This window comes from Lygodium microphyllum, chromosome 9 (genome assembly GCF_053477565.2).
Source record: "Lygodium microphyllum isolate KBCC chromosome 9, Lygodium_microphyllum_v1.1.10, whole genome shotgun sequence".
NCBI lineage: Eukaryota > Viridiplantae > Streptophyta > Polypodiopsida > Schizaeales > Lygodiaceae > Lygodium > Lygodium microphyllum.
The window spans coordinates 78,815,106-78,837,363 of record NC_141143.1 but is presented as its reverse complement, the minus strand read 5'-3'; positions in this window follow the sequence as shown (position 1 = coordinate 78,837,363).

The window sequence follows — 22,258 nt, the reverse complement described above, 5'->3', positions numbered from 1 at the left end:
TTTTAGTTCCTTTGGAGCAGAATGTGAAGCTGAGCGCAGATGCAGGTGAGCTTCTGGAAGACCCTACTATGTACAGACGCATAGTAGGAAGCTTGATTTATATGACTATTACCAGGCCAGATTTGAGCTATGTTGTTGGACTGGTAAGTCAGTTTATGCAGGCTCCAAGGAAACCACATTTGGATGCGGCTAGACGCATACTCAGGTATGTGAAGTCCACATTGCAGTATGGACTATTTTATGAGACTGGGGTTCAGATACAGTTGCATAGATACATTGATGCTGATTAGGCTGGTAGTATTTTTGATAGACGATCTACCAGTGGATATGTGTTCTCTTTTGGGAGTGCTGCAGTCACTTGGAGCAGCAAGAAACAACCTACAGTTGCCTTGTCGAGCACAGAGGCTGAGTACAGGGGTGCAGCAATGGCTGCATGTGAGGTAGCTTGGTTGCATAAGCTACTTTATGATATGCATCAGTCTACAGATGGGCCAGTTGTCATTTATTGTGACAACATGAGCAGTATACACTTGGAAAATAACCCAGTCTATCATGCTAGAACAAAGCACATTGAGGTGCATTATCATTATGTGCGGGAGAGGGTTTTACTAGGTCTTATTGATTTAGTTTATGCCAGCACAGAGGATCAAGTAGCTGACATATTCACGAAGGCATTGGGTGCAAAAAAGCTGCGCAAATTCAGAGACCTGCTTAGTGTGCAGGAATTGGGATTGAGCTCGAGGGGGAGTGTTGAGATATCGAGCTCCACTCGTGATATGCCAGGGTGACCGTTATGCATTTATGTCACCGACTTGTCAGTTGTAGACGCAGTTGGTACATCGCCCATGAATAATAGCTAGATGACAGCTATCCTTATCTACTCTAGTTCGTGGCTTGGTTAGTATGCCACCTTAGTTAGTTGAGTTTGGTTTGAGACCCATATATAGGGTTCTTCTATTTCTTTGTATGAGAGTTCTTTTTGGCTTACACAACTAAGAAGAGAAAAACTGTTTTTAGCCTCCATCTCTGTGTGTATTCCCCCATTGTGCAAGCAAGAAAGCTACAAGTGAGACTCCTTCCTTCTCTCCCACAATCTTGACAACCCATGTATCTTGAATATCTCCTTGATAAACAATCTTGCAATGTCTGAGGCTTTATAGTTTGTCTTTACTGGAATAAGGTGTGCAACCTTAGTAAGCATGTTAACCACAACCATGATGGAGTTGTATCCTCCCTGAACTTGGGGTAGGCCAATAACAAAATCCATACTGATGAATTCCCATTTCATTTGGGGAATGTCAAGCGGTTGCAGTTTCCCTGGCATCTTGACATGTTCGGCTTTGATATGTTGACAAGACAAACACTCGGTGAAATATTTGAGAACGTCATCTTTGAGCCTCTCCCAATGGTAGCTCTTTCTAACTACATTAAGAGTTTTGGCATAGCCAGGATGTCCTGCGAAAGGGGAATCATGATCTTCCCATAATATCTTCTGCTTAAGTGACTTGGTACACACAGCCTTGTTCCATAATAGACAAGCCCATTATTGATAGAAAATTCATGATACTTAGCATGTAGCTTTTGATTCTGATTCTTGATAGAGATCTCCCTTAGCATTGTTTGGTAGGCCGGATCATGGCATGCATCCTCTCTAGCTAACTCAAGTATAGGGTTGTTTGGCATATATACTTTTGTAGCTAGAGATCTGGCTATTGATGGATTCTATAAGATTAGGGAATCAAGGAATACCTTGCAACTAAGTGCATCGGCAACTACATTCTCTTTTCCTAGTCGGTACTTGATTTCAAAGTCATATTCCTCCAACACTTCAATCCACTGATGTTGCCTCATGTTGAGCTCATTCTAGGTAAAGATCCATTTGAGACTCTTATGGTCAGTTACTAGAGTAAACTTGTTACCCAACAAGTAGTGCCTCCAAAGCTTTAGAGCATGGATGACAGCTAGCAATTCCAGATTATACATAGCATAATTTCTCTCATGACTCTTCAGTTTCCTTGAAGAGTATGCTATAGGATGACCTTCCTAAATGAGCACACATCCCAAGGCAAGTATGCTAGCATCAGTTACTACCTCGAACTCTTTATTGAGGTCTGAGAGTTTTAGAATAGGTGCTGATACAAAACTTTGCTTCAATCTATCGAAGCTATTTTGTTCGGGAGTTGATCATGCAATGGAAGTTTGCTTCTTCAGTAAGTCCGTTAGAGGTGCTGCAATCAAAGCATAGTTTCTAATGAAGACCCTATACCATCCTGTCAGTCCAAGAAACCTACGTATTTCTTTGACAGATGTTGGTATGGGCCATTCTAGCACATCTCTGACGTTGGCTGGGTCCACTGAGATTCCTTCTGTTGATACTATGAATCCCAAATATTCAATTTGGAATTTGAAGAATGCACAAATCTTCATCTTAGCATATAACTTATGTGACCTCATTATCTCAAGGACAATCCGAAGTTGGGGTTCATGATCTTCTTCCTGTTTAGAATAGACTAAAGTGTCGTCGAAGAAGACAAGCACGAAATCATCAAGATATGGCCTAAAGATATCCTGCATTCACCTGTTGAAAGTTGCAAGTGCATTCGTAAGTCCGAATGACATAACTAGGAACTCAAAGTGCCCATATCTTGTATTGAAAGCTGTTTTTGGAATATCTTCTTCCTTGATCCTTATCTAATAGTAATCTGACCTGAGATCAATCTTGGAGAAGATCTTTGCACCTTGAAGACGATCAGGAAGCTCATCTATTCTAGAAAGAGGGTACTTGTTCTTGACTATTGATTGATTCAATCCTTGGTAATCAATACATAGTCGAAGTGTCCCATCTTTCTTTTTCTGGAATAGTACTAGAGCTCCCCATGGTGAACTACTAGGCCAGATGTAGCCTTGATCTAGTAATTGCTTGAGTTTTTCTTTCAGCTCAATTTCTTCTGGTATGGACATTCTATAAGGTCTCTTTGCAATTGGCGCAGATCCTCGTACTAACTTAATCTCATGATCCACTTCTCTTTGAGGCGGGAGTTCTTTCAACCCTTCAGGGAATACGTCCGCGTATTCCTTTAGCCAAGAAGGTCCTTCATTAGACTCTTGCTTCTGATCTAACTTGTTGAGTTTGATCAAGTAGATAGCTAATCCTTTTCTGACTTCTTTTATGATTCGAGATACTTTGGCCAATTAGATTCTTGGCACTCTAGCCTCACCTTGAGTTGTGACTAATTCCCTTTCAGAGTTTCGAAAGGAAACTTGACCCTTTCCACAATGAATGTGGGCGTCATTAGGCTTAAGCCAATCCATTCCGAGAAGACACTCATGGATACCTAAATTCATGACTCTGAATTTGACCGAAGTTTTCTTTCCTCCCAGAAAGAATTCCACCTTAGCAGTTTGCCTGGTAAAAGTAACCTCATGACCATTTGCCAATTCCATAAGCAAGGTAGGTGCTTCTACTGTGGCTATTCCTAATCTTTTTGCACATGCTGGTGAGATAAAGGAATGTGTACTACCACAATCAATCAAGGTCTTGAAACTTTTACCTTGATAGTCTGATAGTGTTTGAATCACCGAGAACTGGCGATTCGGCCCTTTCTTGTATAGAGCGGCATGGACTGTCGCCCTTTCGAACTCTGCTTCCATGGTTGGATCTTCTTCCTCTTCTTCTTCTCATATTTGCCTATTGGCAATGTAGGCGGTTCTTCCTCTGCCTCGGGTAGCGGCTCCTTGACCACGGCCCATTCCTTGGAAAGGCGCTTGGCGATGTCCTTCACCAAGCTTGGGACATTATGTAACGTGTCCACTAGTATCATCCAGGACACGTCTTAGCAGTCTATCGGAAAGGATGTCTAGAAAGCTCTGCCCGGCACTCCCATGGAATGTTACGGGATTTGCGATCTAGGGTTTTCCACGTTTGCCATGTAGCGGAAGTATTCTGGCTGTTGCCACTTAGGATCGACCGAAATTAGGGTTTCTCCTGATTGATCATTTTCTAACAGCAACTAGCATCAGACCCAAGCCAACTACTTTACGCAGAAATGCCAGATCCGAAGCAGATTCACGCTCCACTTAGTTCAACAAGAATGGGAAACGAGAGGGATGCAAAGCTCAACCTCTCTGCCATAAGGCATAGTCCCATTCCATTCCCCTAAATCAGCGTAAATCGGGTAACACATAACTCTAGGTCAACGCTTTCGTTGTTCCTTTCCTTAGACGATCATCCTGCTGTTCTTCCAGATTTGAGAAAAGTTCTCCGCCAACCAAGACCACCCAACCGTAGGATGGACCCATGGCCCATTCTCCACACTTTCCTCGGTCTGTTTTAGTGATGTAATTATCTAACACATTAGCTGGACATGTAACAACCAGCTTTTTTAATTAATCTGTTAAACACTAGTTCCTTCACGTAATCTTATCACGTGGCATAGAAAAAACAATATCAGACAAGTTCTTTATTAACATATCATCATATTTATCTTTGAAATACAAAAGTTTAGCCCATAGGCTTATCCACAATCCGCTTGAAGGCTATCCAGCAATCCACAGGGATCACTATTCCAAGTTTTCGCCCGTAGACTAGCGGGCCTCGAGATCCAATCACGAGTCACGTTAGCCTCTTGTGGAGGACCCGGTAGGCGAGGGATTTACGGCCAGAGCCCCCCTGGCACCCAAGCATCCTCCTGCTCCAAGTAGCGCTAAATGAAGAGACCTCTCGTGGCAGGTTCGGTCCACGTTCCAGGTGCGGTCAACAACCCCGTTGGTTAAGGTCAGGCAGGCAGTCGCGGATAAATGAAGTTGCCACTCCCTTCAAGCCTTCAACCTGAAGTATAGATACTTATTTATTTTATAATTCATTGGTCAAACAAGTCAAATAGTGCTCTAAAATCTCTAGCAAGCACAAACATTTCCATTGATCAATTTTGTTGTTGGCAAACTGCTAAGGAAGGAATCTTTCCTTTTGAATGCATCTAGCACTCGATCTGGGGTGCCTTGCAACTTGGCAAGATCCTTTATATTCTGGGTTAGGGCGTACCCTATTAACCCAACTTGGTCAACCCTAAAGTTCATTGGATACTTTAGTTTCCGGTTTTTTAACCTTCCTTACTTAGAAGGATATCAAAGAATACATTCTTTTGCAAGATAACTTGCATAAGGATCCGCCATCCTTGTTGAGGGTACTTAACCTTTCTTCTTGTGAATCAATCACAAGACCATATGACTTCGTACTTGATGCGCAAGTCCTGCATCGTACTATGCGATGAAACAATCCATTTCAATTCCTTTAAGCTGACGTTTGTCAGACCTAGGGTTTCCTAGCTTTTATTATTTCCTTTAAGAAACTCAGGGACAAACCCTAGTTCTTTTATGTTTACGATTTACTGACCCTACAATCAGGGAGTGTGGGAAAGTATTTAAGGTATAAACACTTCTTGGATTTTAAATCATTCCCAATGAATATTTTGCAGCATAGGTATTTCTAAGTTTATATTAATTTGGTTAACTTTTAGAAGGTAATATCGAGATCACCTCCGCACGATTTGTTATCTATGTGTCAATTGGTTTTTCAATCCTAAACTTTATTGATTTGAGGTTAGGTAAATTCAATTAATCTTCCTTTTTCCTTGCGAACAAAACTCATGCCAAATAAGCAATCTTTTCCTTGCTAAGTTATGCAGCTAGCAATGATAACTTTCTAGAGTTTAAGCAACATAAGAAACCTTTCATGATTCGCACCTTCCATGATGACTTGTTATAAAAAGAATAGGGGTTAATAGTGCAAGATGCAGTTTTATATCTTCCAGACTTAACCGAAGTATACTACTTTAGTGGGTAAATAATCTTGCTCATAATTCGTTACAATGCATAATGCTATTTGAAGGAAAACTATGTTTATACTTTATTTATTTTTGCATGTTCAATTAAACGAAATTCCTTCGTCCTAAATAACTAGGACAAAATATATCTTATCCCTAACAATTCATCTTGCACGATTGAATTAGAACCAATATAAAATTAAGAAGGAAAAACCTGGGTTAGGGGTGAGATATCTACATGGATACCGGTAGATGACCCTCCCGCAGCTACTCCTTGGACTTTCTTAGGCGGCATCGCAGTTGTAGTCCTTCGAACGTGGAAGCAGCTTTACACTCCTTTTCGGAATTCCACCGTTGCTGCCTTGCACGTCAATACTCTTCTTCACTTTTCCGAGCAGGGGAGAAACCAAGTCCCAAGGGTATTTTGGGAAGGCAAGGAACAGTTAAGGGTTTATCCATGAGAAGGGGTAATAAGACCTTTAAGGTCTTAGTTTGTTTTGGGGAAAAAGGTTTACAAAGCCTAAAGAAAAGGCCCTATAGGGTATATACATGGGAAAAAGGGTGTGTGGGTGTGATTCCAGAAGGTGTAAGAAGAGGCCTTGGGAAAACTTTGGACACGGGAGTGAAAAGGACTTTAGGGGTTTTAAAACCCAGGGGGGGAAAGGAAGAAGGGCAACACAATGGGCGAAGGGATCATAGGGGGATGAAGAGGGCTTAGGTGGATTTAGAAACCCCGGGGGAAAAATATTAAAAGGGAATGCAAGGGGGTGAAAGGGGCTTAGTGCACGGGGGGGGGAGAGGGGAAAAGGGTGTGTAAAAAGGGGACAGGAGGGGGTGAAAAAGGGGTTTCAAAAAAAAAGCACAAGAAGGGGGGGTATAGGTTAAACACGGGGGGGTTAAGGTGGATTTGAACCAGGAGAAAGGGGGCTTAGAAGGCCCTTAAAAAGGATTTAAACCGGGAGCGGGAAAATTGAAGGGCAACACAAGGGGGTGAAAGGCCTTTAAGAAGATAAAACCGGAAGGGGGGGAAAGAATTAAATGGGGACATGAGGGGGGATGAAAGGGGGCTTAATTAGCCCCCCTTAAGAAGCTTCTTCTAAGAAGCTTCTATGCTTCACGTGGCAGGGGGGTAGACGTTTTAAGCCGCGATGGTGACGGCAGGTAGTGTTGCAAATCGGGCCGACGACTGTATGCGGCGGCAGTCTCAGTGCAGGTTTCCTCCTCGTCCGCCTCTAGGCAGCGTCGTCCTTCTTTTTCCTTCTACCTGCCCCTTCGTTGGAGGGGGTTTTTATAGGGAGAGGGAAGGAATTCCTCCCTCCTCTCATGTCGCCCTACATGGTCATTGTGGATACACAAGCTCCAACGAGGAGCTTGTTGTCCTTACTAAATTCTCACTCCCATCCAGCACGACCCGCCGCCGAGAAAGAAGAAGAATATTTGATATATTACATTCTCTCCCCCTTAGAGGAATCGAGATGTCCTTATCTCGAGATAAACTAGGGGTATTGATGGTTGATAGTGCCTTCATCTACCTGAGTGGCATCCTCTTTGGGATAATCTTTCCACTGGACGAGGCATTCTTTCAAGGTTCTGGATCTTAATTGTCTCTCCCTAACATCTAAGATCCTATCAGGCCTTAGCTCAAGGACTCCTTGACTAGGCATTACAACTTGTTGGTCGTCAAGTACGTGATTAGGATTAGGTACATACTTTTTCAATAGGCTGATATGGAATACATTATGAACTTTTAGGTTCTCAGGGAGTTGCAGTTTATAAGCATTAGTTCCTAGGCATTTGAGGATTTTGTATGGCCCACAATACCTTGGACTTAGCTTCTTGCAATCTCCTAAGGATAGAGAACTCTTTTTAGGGCGTACGCGAATGAAGACCATGTCTCCTTCTTCGAAGACCCTTTCCTGATGCTTCAAATCCACGTACGCCTTCTGTCTATCCTTGGCCGCTTGTATGTCTCCTTCTTTGAAGACCCTTTCCTGACGCTTCAAATCTACGTATGCCTTCTGTCTATCCTTGGCCGCCATGTCTCCTTCTTCGAAGACCCTTTCCTGACGCTTCAAATCCATGTATGCCTTCTGTCTATCCTTGGCCGCTTGTATGTCCTGTCTTATTGACTTTATTTGATCATCCATGTCTTTCAACATCTATCTTGAAGCTTCAACCCTTAAGGTTGGATCGGAAAATTTTAGGGGACTTCGACAGTCATGACCATACAATGCTTGGAAAGGGGTCATCTGGATGCTCTGCTGGTAAGAAGCATTGTATGCAAATTGTACCAAAGGTAAGTATTGAATCCACCTCTTCAGTTCTCGACAGCAGTATGCCCTAAGCATATCCTCGATGACTTGATCTACTCGCTCTGTTTGGCCATCCGTTTGGGGATGGTAAGCAGTACTAAAACAGAGTTGAGTCCCAATAGCTTCAAAGATAGCTCTCCACAAGTGTCATGTGAAGAGAGAATCTCGGTCACTAATGATTCTTCTGGGTAAACCATGTAGCTTGAATATCTCCTTGATAAACAATCTTGCAATGTCGGAGGATTTATAGTTTATCTTTACTGGAATAAGGTGTGCAACCTTGGTAAGCATGTCAACCACAACCATGATGGAGTTGTATCCTCCCTGGACTTGGGGTAAGCCTACAACAAAATCCATACTAATGAATTCCCATTTCATTTGGGGGATGTCAAGTGGTTGCAGTTTCCCTGGCATCATGACATGTTCAGCTTTGATACGTTGGCAAGACAAACACTCAGTGACATATTTGAGAACATTAGCTTTGAGCCTCTCCCAATGGTAGCTCTTCCTAACTGCATTAAGAGTCTTAGCATAGCCAGGATGTCCTGCAAAAGGGGAATCATGAGCTTCCCACATTATCTTCTGCTTAAGTGACTGGCTTGCTGGTATACACAGCCTTGTTCTGTAGTAGACAAGTCCATTATCAATAGAAAATTCCTGATACTTAGCTTGCAACTTTTGATTCTGATCCTTGATAGAGATTGCCTTTAGCATTGATTGGTAGGCCAAATCATGGCATGCTTCCTCTCTAGCTAACTCAAGTATAGGGTTGTTTGGCATAGTTACTTTTATAGCTAGAGATCTGGCCGTTGATGGATTCTGCAGGATTAGGAAATTTAGAAATGCCTTGCGACTAAGTTTATCGGCAACTACATTCTCTTTCCCTGGTCAGTACTTGATTTCAAAGTCATATTCCTCCAACACTTCAATCCACTAATGTTACCTCATGTTGAGCTCGTTCTTGGTAAAGATCCACTACAACAAAAAGGCTCCATAGACGCACTTGTAGACGCAATATTTGAATTGTGAAAAACAAAGTCAGGGGCGTTTATTAACACGTCTATTTTCACATCTACAAAATCGCGTCTAAAAGCGCGCTTATAGGCAGAAGTAGACGCACACTTAGACACGCCTATAGACGCAGGTATAAATGCACTACGTAAATATATAATTATATTTATAAAAAAGTGGATATATTCATATTGTGCGTCTATACATGTGTGTATCTACGCATCTAAAACCGCATTTACTCTGAAAGTTTTTGACAAGAATAGACGCGCATTTATCCTGCAATTTAGACGCGCTGATAGACGCGTAAAACAGAGGTATGAAAAAAAAACCCATCAACATGAAATTTTATACTTAGGGAAAACAGAGAAATATTAATTCGAAGATTGGATACTGAAAACAAAACAATGTATGTAGCACACGAAATTTTATATATATAGATGAAACGTTTTTACATTATGAGTTCTAGTGCTTGTGACATCATGATCGCAAGCACTAGCTGAAAGTAATACATATCAAAAATGAAAATTACAAGCCAAGGGGAGGCATGCATGCATGGGACTCCTCTATATCTCCTCAGAAGAGGCATCATCATCGCTACCACCACCGCTGTCTGTGCCACTGTCGTTGCCACCACCGCTACTACTAGTCCCCCCTTTGCTATCCTCAACTGCACCAGGGTTCGCCTACACAAAGGATTAAAGTATATAAATACCATTACAAACAATAAATCATATTGATCTATACTTTTCATGTAAAAAATAAAACATACCTCTTCTGGTGGTGGAATCCTCATGGCGCGATTATATTGCTCCTCCATGATGAGTCCCTCCTCGTAGAAATGCTGCCAAGTGGACGCCCGGTTATGACCTCGATGGTAGCCTACCTCTATAGGAGTAGGCATCCTACCAACGACATGGAACTACAAAACAATTTAAACAAACAACGTATTAAAACACACTACATAATGAAATGAAACAAATTATAAAATTTAATTTAAAAAAATAAATCAAATAATACTTACAAACTCAGCCTCCCATGACTCCCTGCCACCTGATCCATAATGCGACGATCCCATGGTTGCCATCTGGATACGTCGCGCCTTTGCATGCTGGCGACTTGTCATTTTCTCCGTTGCTCTCTTCTTGGCCTCTTTCCACTCCTTGCGGTGGCAATTGGGTGGTTGGCCATATCCAGGGCGCCCCTGCTCTTGTCTCCGCAATGACTCCTTGGCGTGCGTCATAAGGTGAGACCTCTTGTTATAAAGCGCGTCTCTCACCTTTGACCGTCCCCAATCATCTGAGAATCGTGAATTCTCGGGATTAGGGTACCTTTTATGTACTGTCCGCAGCACCTCTTGCCACAAATCATTTTTTTTGTGCTTGAAGGGAATCATGCAATCTTTGTATGTGGCATGCACGACACTCCTCAAGTAGGCTATCACTTCCCTCCCCTTGAAGTCATGCAAGATACCACCAACATCAGTGATAGAGTAATACATTTGTGGAGGCTCACCTCTCTCATTTTCCGGTGAGGGTGATCGAGAGCCACCACCTAGGCAACCCCCACAAAGCCCTCGACCTCCTCGTCCTCCTGCACCACTCTCCCTCCTCCCTCGACGTTCACTACCCTCTACCTCACTCGATACACGTGCCTCTACAGATGTATGTGCTTCGGCCGATCCATGTACCTCAGCTGATCCCTGTGTAGGCAAAGATGTGATAGGTGTCCCAGACATCACATTGAAAACCTTATCTGCAGTGGGAGGGCGACCAAGATAATTGGTCATCTCCCCCATGAATTGCTCCTTGTTGAATGGGGTGCTAGAGGATCCAAGATTCCACATCTACACATGAAAAATCATATTACCCTCTGTAGATAAAGCATATTACATACAGCGTCTGTACGTGCGTCTCTGTATGCATCTATGTCTGCGTCTCTCTGGGCGTATGTCAGCGCGTGTATCCTTGCGTGTACACTGCAGAGCACACGCGCCCGCACACACACTCAAAGACCCACCCCTAGACAAACGTTTTTCGCATCTATATTTGCATCTATACTGAGATGTAGACGCACTATCAAATGCGCTTGGTCGGCTGATTTTGGCAGACGACCGCCATTATTGATTTACAAAATGCAATACATAATGGAATCACAAATCCTAAATACACAGACAGAGCAGAGAGAGGAAGATAGAAAGAAAGAGAGAGAGAGAGAGAAAGAGAGAGAGAGAGAGAGAGAGAGAGAGAGAGAGAGAGAGACTCACCTTGGGTGTTTGGTGTGGCGGGTGGTGGCGTTTCTTCCTTCTCCTTCTTTCTCTCCTTGGTAAGTTACCCTCCCTTGATGCTTGCTTGCTTGCTTCTGCTTCTTCTTGTTCTCTCTTTCTTCCTCTCCTTGGCTTTCCTTTTTCCCTTCTTGTGTGTTTGAAATGAAAGAAGAGGTGAGTCATGAGGAGGTGAGGCATGAAAAGACTAGGTGAGGCATGAAGAGACTGCATGTCGGCTAAACTCAAGCTTCAGAACCGCAAAAAACGTAGGAAAGGAAAGGCGTAGTTTGAAAATAAATGATTTAGTATGATTTTAATTTTGACGTGTGCGTCTATTTTTGCGTGTATAAGTGCGTCTATTTGTGCGGATATATAGGCGCACAAGTCGCGTCTATTTACACTCACATTTAGACGTGCCTATAAAGGCTATGATAGACGCGCCCGACTTTGCGTGTCTAACATGCACATCTATGCCTTGTTTCTGTTGTAGTGATCCATTTGAGACTCTTATGGTCGGTTACTAGAGTAAACTTGTTACCCAATAGGTAGTGTCTCCAAAGCTTTAGAGCATGGATGACAGCTAGTAATTCCAGATCATGCGTAGCATAGTTCTTTTCATGACTCTTCAATTTCCTTGAAGAATATGCTCCTGGATGACCTTCCTACATAAGTACACACCCCAAGGCAAGAATGCTAGCATCAGTTACTACCTCAAACTCCTTATTGAGGTTTGGAAGTTTTAGAATAGGTGCTGATACCAAACTTTGCTTCAATCTGTCGAAGCTATTCTGTTCGGGAGTTGAGCATGTAATGGAAGTTTGCTTCTTCAATAAGTCCGTCAGAGGTGCTGCAATCAAAGCATAGTTTTTTATAAAGACCCTATACCATCCTATCAATCCAAGAAAGCTACGTATCTCTTTGATGGATACTGGTATTCGCCACTCAAGCACATCTTTGACCTTGGCTGGGTCCACTGATATTCCTTCTGATGATACTATGAATCCCAGATATTCAATCTGACACTTGAAGAATGCACACTTCTTCATTTTAGCATACAGCTTATGTGACCTCATTGTCTCAAGGACAATCCGAAGTTGAGGTTCATGATCTTCTTCACATTTAGAATAGACTAAAGTATCATTGAAGAAGACAAGCATGAAATCATCAAGATATGGCCTAAAGATATCCTGCATTAACCTATTGAAGGTGGCAGGTGCATTCGTAAGCCCGAATGACATAACCAGGAACTCAAAGTGCCCATATCTTGTATTGAAGGCTGTCTTTGGGATATCTTCTTCCTTGATCCTTATCTGATAGTAACCTGACCTGAGATCAATCTTGGAGAAGATCTTCGCACCCTGAAGACGATTAAGAAGCTCATCTATTCTAGAAATAGGATACTTGTTCTTTATTGTTGATTAATTCAACCCTCGGTAATCAATACATAGTCGAAGTGTGCCATCTTTCTTTTTCTGGAATAGTACTGGAGCTCCCCACAGTGAATTGCTAGGCCGGATGTAGCCTTGATCTAATAGTTTCTTGAGTTGTTCCTTCAGCTCAATTGCTTCTGGTATGGACATTCTATAAGGTCTCTTTGTAATTGGCACAGCTCCAGGTACTAACCTAATCTCATGATCCACTTTTTTTGAGGCGGAAGTTCGGTCAACTCTTCAGGGAATACGTCCGCGTATTCCTTTAGCCAAGAAGGTCCTTCATGAGACTCTTGCTTTTTATCTAATTTGTTGAGTTTGATCAAGTAAACACGTAATCCTTTTCTGACTCCTTTTATGATCCGAGATACTTTGGCCAATTGAATTCTCGGCACTCCATCCTTGCCTTGAGTTGTGACTAATTCCCTTTCAGAGTTTCGAAATGAAACTTGATCCTTTCCACAGTGAATGTGGGCGTCGTTAGGCTTAAGCCAATCCATTCCGAGTAGACACTCATGGATACCTAAATTCATGACTCTGAATTTAACCGAAGTCTTCTTTCCTCCCAGAAAGAATTCCACCTTAGCAGTTTGCTTGGTACAAGTAACCTCACGACCATTTGCCAATTCCACAAGCAGGGTAGGTGCTTCTACTGTGGTTATTTCTAATCTTTTTGCACGTGCTGGTGAGATAAAGGAATGGGTACTGCCACAATCAATCAAGGTCTTGAAACCTTTACCTTGATAGTCCGACGGTGTCTGAATCACCGAGAACTGGTGATTCGGTCCTTTTTTCTGTAAAGCAGCATGGACTGTCACTCTTTCGAATTCAGCTTCCATGGTTGGATCTTCTTCTTCCCCTTCTTCGCACATTTGCCTATTGGCAATGCAGGAGGTTCTTCCTCTTCCTCGGGTAGTAGCTCCTTGACTACGGCCTGCTCCTTGGAAAGGTACTTGGCGATGTCCTCCACCAAGCTTGGGATATTGCCTCTTGAAGTGATCGGGCTCGTTGCAGTGGAAACAACGGAGGTTCCAGCCATTACTTTGAGTAGGAACGAAGTTGTTGACGTTATTCGTCCTTGCTTTCTTTCTTTGTTCCTGATTATGACCTTGAACTCTCTTAATTTGAGGTCTGAATGCTCCTCTATTTGGGTCATTATAAGACCAAGTTTTGTTACCCCTTGGTCTAGCTTGCACCTCCTGAATTATAGGCGCTGCTCGAATGAGTGCATCCTGAAGATCTGATGGATGCATAGATTCGAGACGGGTATTTACTAGTGGGTTTAAACTCGCACAAAATTTGGACACCTGCTGTGTCATGTCCATCTATGGCGCATACTTTAAAAGTGAAACGAATTTAGAGTAGTATGCATCAAGAGTGAGTCCCAGCTGTTTTAGCTCATAGAACTCATTCATTTTCTGTGTGCAATATGCAGGTGGTAAGTATCTTCCCTACATGGCTTTCTTTAGCTTCTCCCAGGTAACGGATCCCTCTGCGATCCCTTGATCCCTGCACCATTTCTTCCACCAAATTTTGGCTTCACCGGTGAGCTTTAACTTGGAGAGCATAGCCTGATTGGCGGGTGTAGTACCGACTGCTTCGAAGTAATCCTCCATGGATTCAATCCAAATTTCAGCATCAGCCTGGACGAATCTGCCTCTACTGTCAAACTCGGGTGGCTTGATCTGCTTGAGAAGGAACTTCTTCTCCTGGATCACAACAGTACTTGATGTAGGAGGCGAATTAGGAACCTATACTTGGGGTTGTGGCTGAATAAAAATTTTCTTAACGTTATTATACGATATTTGACGTTAGATTATATTACATCTTTAATTCATCTATCTTGTAAACAACGTAGCTACTTAACTTTTTATCAACCCTTATGCACAGCCAGACATTGATAAAAGAAGTCTTTCTTTGTATTTATATGGGCATAGCCCTTTTGAATACAATGTTTCATGCGATGATAAGACAATTTTTACATTTAGTTTGGGGAGAACAAGGTTGTATTGCATTTATCTACTGGAACTGTGTAATAGTAGGGTTTTGGGTCATGGATCTTCAGGAATCGATAAGTCATTGGAAGTTCAGGATATCCTTTCCCTTGGAATCCATACTTCTCATGGTGGCCCAACACTTTAATCCTGTTGGTGGGAATTACACGTGTTACTTCCTCATATACATATGAGTTCATCTCAACCCTCTGACCTCGAATATGTAAAGTTGAATTTATGTGAGCTTCCACAAAAACGAACAACTTCACGACTTTCAGATCTTCCAATCACTTGATCCTCTTTAGGATGGTCTGTAGATAAGCAAACCGGTGGGCGGATATATAGTAGATTCCTCAAGCACCCGTCCATCTTCGTTCCATGTACAAAGGTGATGGATTATAGATCTCTTCCAGGATGTTCATCATCCCAATCCTTTGTTTATAAAGCGGAGAATGCATTGCAGTCATAAACATGACTCGAAATACCAAAAACTTGTTCCACGCTTCGTAATTCTGCAAGACAGCATTGAAGGTGAGGAAATGTTTGGACAGCAACATTTGCTTTATTTCATCTTATTATAATTTCATAAAAATAATTTCGTTGTTGGTCGGCTCTGATACCAATTGTAACATGTCCACTAGTATCATCCAGGATACGTCTTAGCAGTCCATCGGAAAGGATGTCTAGAAAGCTCCACCCGGCACACCCATGGAATGTTACGGGATTTGCGATCTAGGGTTTTCCGCGTCTGCCACGTAGCAGAAGTATTCTGGCCGTTTCCACTTAGGATCGATCGGAATTGGGGTTTCTCCTGATTGATCATTTTATAATAGCAACTAGCATCAGACCCAAGCGAACTACTTTATGCAGAAATGCCAGGTCCAAAGCGGATTCACGCTACACTTGGTTCAAGGAGAATGGGAAACGAGAGGGATGCAAAGCTCAACCTCTCTGCCATAAGGCATAGTCTCATTCCGTTCCCCTAAAACAGCGTAAATCGGGTAAGACATAACTCTAGGTCAACGCTTTCATTGTTCGTGTCCTTAGACGATCATCCCGCTATTCTTCGAGATTTGAGAAAAGTTCCCGGCCAACCGGGACCACCCAACCATAGGACGGAACCATGGCCCATCCTCCGCACTTTCCTTGGTTTGTTTTAGTTATGTAATTATCTAACACATTAGTTGGACATGTAACAATCAACTTTTTTAATTAATCTGTTAAGCACTGATTCCTTCACCTAATCTTATCACGTGACATAGAAAAAACAATATTAGACAAGTTTTTTATTAACATATCATCATATTTATCTTTGAAATACAAAAGTCGAGCCCGTAGGCTTATCCACAATCAGCCTGAAGGCAATCCAGCAATCCGCAGGGATCACTATTCCAAGTTTCTGCCCGTAGACTAGTATGCGGGCCTCGAGATTCAATCCCGAGTCACGTTAGCCTCTTGTGCAGGACTCGGAAGGCGAGGGATTTACGGCCAGAGCCCCCGTGGCACCCAAGCGTCCTCCTACTCCAAGTAGCACTCAACAGAGAGACCTCTCACGGTGGGTTTGGTCCACGTTCCCGGCGCGGTCAACAACCCCCTTGGTTAGGGTCAGGCAGGCAGTCGGGGATAACTGAACCTCCCACTCCCTTCAGGCCTTCAACCTGAAGTATAGATACTTATTTATTTTGTAGTTTATTGGTCAAACAAGTCAAACAGTGATCTAAAATCTCTAGCAAGCACAAACATTTCCATTGATGGATTTTGTTGTTGGCAAACTGCTAAGAAAAGAATCATTCCTTTTTAATGCATCTAGCACTTGATCCGAGGTGCCTTGCAACTTGGCAAGATCCTTTATATTCTGGGTTAGGGCGTACCCTATTAACCCGACTTGGTCAACTCTAAAGTTCATTGGATAATTTAGTTTCCCATTTTTAACCTTCCTTACTAAGAAGGATATCAAAGAATACATCCTTTTGCAAGATAACTTGCGTAAGGATCCGCCATCCTTGTTGAGGGTACTTAACATTTCTTCTTGTGAATCAATCACAAGACCATATGACTTCGTACTTACTGCGCAAGTCCTGCATTGTACTATGCGATGAAATAATCCGTTTCAATTTCTTTAAGCTGACGTTTGTCAGACCTAGGGTTTTCTAGCTTTTATTATTTCCTTTAAGAAACTCAGGGACAAACCCTAGTTCTTTTACGTTTACGATTTACTGACCCTACAATCAAGAAGTGTAGGCAAGTATTTAAGGTATAAACGCTTCTTGGATTTTAAATCATTCCCAATGAATATTTCGCAGCATTGGTATTTCTAAGTTTATATTGATTTGGTTAACTTTTAGAAGGTAATATCGAGATCACCTCCGCACGATTTGTTATCTATGTGTCAATTGGTTTTTCAATCCTAAACTTTATTGATTTGAGGTTAGGGAAATTCAATTAATCTTCCTTTTTCCTTGCGAACAAAACTCATGCCAAATAAGCAATCTTTTCCTTGCTAAGTTATACAGTTAGCAATGATAACTTCCTAGAGTTTAAGCAACGTAAGAAACCTTTCATGATTCGCATCTTCCATGATGACTCATTATAAAAAGAATAGGGGTTAATAGTGCAAGATGCAGTTTTATATCTTCCATACTTAACCAATGTATACTACTTTAGTGGGTAAATAATCTTGCTCATAATTCGTTACAATGCATAATGCTATTTGAAGGAAAACTATGTTTATACTTTATTTATTTTTGCATGTTCAATTAAACGAAATTCCTTTGTCGTAAATAACTAGGACAAAATATATCTTATCCCTAAAAATTCATCTTGCACGATTGAATTAGAACCGATATAAAATTAAGAAGGAAAAACCTGGGTTAGGGGTGAGATATCTACATGGATACCGGGAGATGACCCTCCCGCAGCTACTCCTTGGACTTTCTTAGGCGGCATCGCAGTTGTAGTCCTTCGAACGTAGAAGTAGCTTTACACTCCTTTTTGGAATTCCACTGTCACTCCCTTGCACGTCAATACTCTTCACTTTTCCGAGCAGGGGAGAAACCAAGTCCCAAGGGTATTTTGGGAAGGCAAGGAACAGTTAAGGGTTTATCCACGAGAAGGGGTAATAAGACCTTTATGGTCTTAGTTTCTTTTGGGGAAAAAGGTTTACAAAGCCTAAAGAAAAGGCCCTATAGGGTATATACACGGGAAAAAAGGGTGTGTGGGTGTTGTTCCAGAAGGCGTAAGAAGAGGCCTTGGAAAAACTTTGGACACGGGAGTGAAAAGGACTTTAGGGGTTTTAAAACCCAAGGGGGGAAAGGACGAAGGGCAACACAATGGGCGAAGGGATCATAAGGGGGATGAAGAGGGGTTAGGGGGATTTAGAAACCCCGGGGGAAAAATATTAAAGGGAATGCAAGGGGGTGAAAGGGGCTTAGTGTGCATGGGGGGGGGGGGGGGGACGAGGGGGAAAGGGTGTGTAAAATGGGGACACGAGGGGGTGAAAAAGGGGTTTTTTTAAAAAAGCACAATAAGGGGGGATATAGGTTAAACACGGGGGGGTTAAGGTGGATTCCAACCAGGGGAAAGGGGGCTGAGAAGGCCCTTAAAAAGGATTTAAACCGGGAGGGGGAAAATTGAAGGGCAACACAGGGGGGTGAAAGGCCTTTAAGAAGATAAAACCGGAAGGGGGGGGAAAGAATTAAATGGGGACATGAGGGGGGATGAAAGGGGACTTAATTAGTCCCCCCTTACAAAGCTTCTTCTAAGAAGCTTCTATGCTTCACATGGCAGAGGGGTAGGCATTTTAAGCCGCGATGGCAACGGCAGGCAGTGCTGCAAATCGAGCCGACGGCTGTATGCGGCAGCAGTCTCAGCACTGGTTTCCTCCTCGTCCGCCTCTGGGTAGCGTCGTTCTTCTTTTTCCTTCTACCTGCCCCTTGGTTGGAGGGGGTTTTTATAGGGAGAGGGAAGGAATTCCTCCCTCCCCTCGTATCACCCTACATGGTCATTTCGGATACGCAAGCTCCAACGAGGAGCTTGTTGTCCTTACTAAATCCTCACCCCCATCCAGCACGACCCGCCGCCGAGAAAGAAGAAGAATATTTGATATATTACACATTGCCTCTTGAAGTGACCGGGTTCGTTGCACTGGAAACAACGGAGGTTTCCGCCATTGCTTTGAGTAGGAATAAAGTTGTTGACATTATTAGTCCTTGCTTTCTTTCTTTGCCCCTAATTATGACCTTGAACTCTCTTCATTTAAGGTCTAAATGCGCCTCTATTCGAGTCATTCTAAGACCAAGTTTTGTTACCCCTTGGTCTAGACTGCACCTCCTGAATTATAGACACTGCTCGAATTAGTGCATCTTGAAGATTTGATGGACGCATAGATTCGAGACGGGTATTTACTAGTGGATTTAAACCCACACAAAATTTGGACACTTGCTATGTCATGTCCATCTGTGGCACATACTTTAAAAGTGAGACGAATTTAGAGTAGTATGCGTCAAGAGTGAGTCGCTGTTGTTTTAGCTCGTAGAACTCATTCATTTTCTGCGTGCGATATGCAGGTGGCAAGTATCTTCCCTGCACGGCTTTCTTCAGCTTCTTCCAGGTGACAGATCCCTCCGTGATCCCTTGATCCCTGCACCATTTCTACCACAAAAGCCTGGCTTCGCTGCGGTGAGCTTTAGCTTGGCGAGCATAGCCTGATTGGCAGGTGCAGTACCGGCTACTTCGAAGTAATCCTCCATGGATTCAATCCAAATTTCAGTATCAGCTTGGACGGACCTGCCTCTCCCGTCAAACTCGGGTGGCTTGATCTGCTTGAGAAGAAACTTCTTCTCCTGGATTATAGCAGTACTTGATGTAGGAGGCGAACTAGGAACCTGTACCTAGGGTTGTTCCTGGATAAAGGTTTCTTAACGTTATTATACAATAATCCTTATTGATTACATCTTCAATTCTGCTATTATGTAAGCAATGTAGCTAAACTTTTTATCAATTCTCATACACAATCAAACATTGGTAAAAAGAAGTCTTATTTGTATTTATATGGGCATAGCCCCTTCGGAATACAACGTTTCTTGCGATGATAAGCCAACTCTTACATTTAGTTTGGGGAGAACAAGTTGTATTGCATTTATCTACAGGATTTGTATAATAGTATGGTTTCAGGTCATGGATCTTCAGGAATCGGTAAGTCATTGGAAGTTCGGGGTATCCTTTTCATTGGAATCCATTCTTCTCATGGCACACCAACACTTTAATCCTGTCGGTGGGGATTACACGGGTTACTTCCTCATATACATATGAGTTTATCTCAACCCTTCGACCTCGGATATGTAAAGTTTCTACAAAAATGAACGGCTTCACAATTTTCAAGTCTTCGAACCACTTGATCCTCTTTAGATTGGTTTGTAGGTAAGCAAACCAGTGGGCGGATATATAGTAGATTCCTGAAGCACCCGTCCATCTTTGTTCCATGTACAAAGATGATGGATTATAGATTTTCTCTAGGATGTTCATCATCTCAACCCTTTGTCGATAATGCGGAGAATGCATTGCAGTCATAAACATGATTCGAAATACTAGGAACTTGTTCCATGCTTCGTAATTCTGCAAGACAACATTGAAGGTAAGGAAATGTTTGGAACATCAACATTTGCTTTACTTCTTCTTATTAAGATTTCATAAAACAATTCCGTTGTTGGTTCACTCTGATACCAACTGTAACGTGTCCACTTGTATCTTCAGCACACGTCTTAGCAGTCCATCGGAAAGGATGTCTAGAAAGCTCTGCCCGGCACTCCCATGGAATGTTATGGGGTTTACGATCTAGGGCTTTCCGCATCTGCCACCTAGCGGAAGTATTCCGGCCGTTCCCACTTAGGATCGACCTAAATTAGGGTTTTTCCTTATTGGTCATTTCCTAACGGCAACTAGCGACGGAGTCAAGCGAACTATTTTACATAGAAACGCCAGGTCCGAAGCGGATTCACGCTGCACTTGGTTCAAGGAGAATAGGAAACGAGAGGGATGCAAAGCTCAACCTCTCTGCCATAAGGCATAGTCCCATTCCGTTCCCCTAAAACAGCATAAATCGGGTTCAATCATAACTCTAGGTCAACGCTTTTGTTATTCGTGTTCTTTGCTGTTCCGCACTTTCCTCGAGTTGTTTTAGTTATTTAATTATCTAACACATTAGTTGGACATGTAACAATTAGCTTCTTTAATTAACTCGTTAGCCACTGGTTCCTTCACGTAATCTTATCACTTGACATAGAAAAACAATATCAGACAAGTTTCTTATTAACATGTCATCATATTTATCTTTGAAATACAAAGAGTCTAGCCCGTAGGCTTATCCACAATCCGCCCGAAGGCTATCCAGCAATCCACAGGGATCACTAATCCAAGTTTCCGCCCGTAGACTAGTATGCGGGCCTCGAGATCCAATCCCAAGTCACGTTAGCCTCTTGTGCAGAGGCTCGAAAGGCGAGGGATTTATGGCCAGAGCCCCCTCAAGCACCCAAGGGTCCTCCTGCTCCAAGTAGCGCTCAACAGAGAGACCTCTCGCGGCGGGTTCGGTCTACTTGCCCAGTGCGGATAACAACCCCCTTGGTTAGGGTCAGGTAGGCAGTCGGGGGTAAGTGAAGCTCCCTCTCCCTTCAGGCCTTCAACCTGAAGTATAGATATCCATTTATCTTTTAATTCATTGATCAAACAAAGCCAAACAGTGCTCTAAAATCTGTAGCAAGCACAAACATTTCCATTGATTGTTTTTTTGTTGGCAACTGCTAAGGAATGAATCCTTCCTTTCGAATGCATCCAGCACTCGATCCGGGATGACTTGCAACTTGGCAAGTTTCCCTATATCCTAGATTAGGGCGTACCCTATTAACCCAACTTGGTTAAACCTTAAGTTCATTGGTTACTTCAGTTTATCGGCTAGTCTTTAGTTTCCCATCAATCTTCTTTACTCAAGAAAGACCACTAAATTAGGATGATTATTCATCCTCTTGCAAGATAACTTGCGTAAGGACATGCCAACTTCATTGCGAGAACTTGGCCATTCCCTTGTGATCCAATCACAAGATCATATGACTCGGCACTTGTTACGCAAGTATCGCATCGAACTATGAGATAATGGAGTCACGAAACAATCTGTTTCAGGTAACTAGGCTGACATCGATAGGCCTAGGGTTTCCAAGTTCCATCTTGTAAGATTCTTTGGGACAAACCCTAGCTCATATTCAAAATATGTTTCACTGTCCCTACATTCAGTGAATGTGGGTAAGTATTTTGGGTATAGGAGTTTCAATTTTGGTAATACGTATCGATTAGGTTACATATTAATTCCTAGTGAATTTCTTGGAATTTAACTCATTCTAAACGAGTACTCCAGGGTTTAGGTATTTATGTTTGTGCC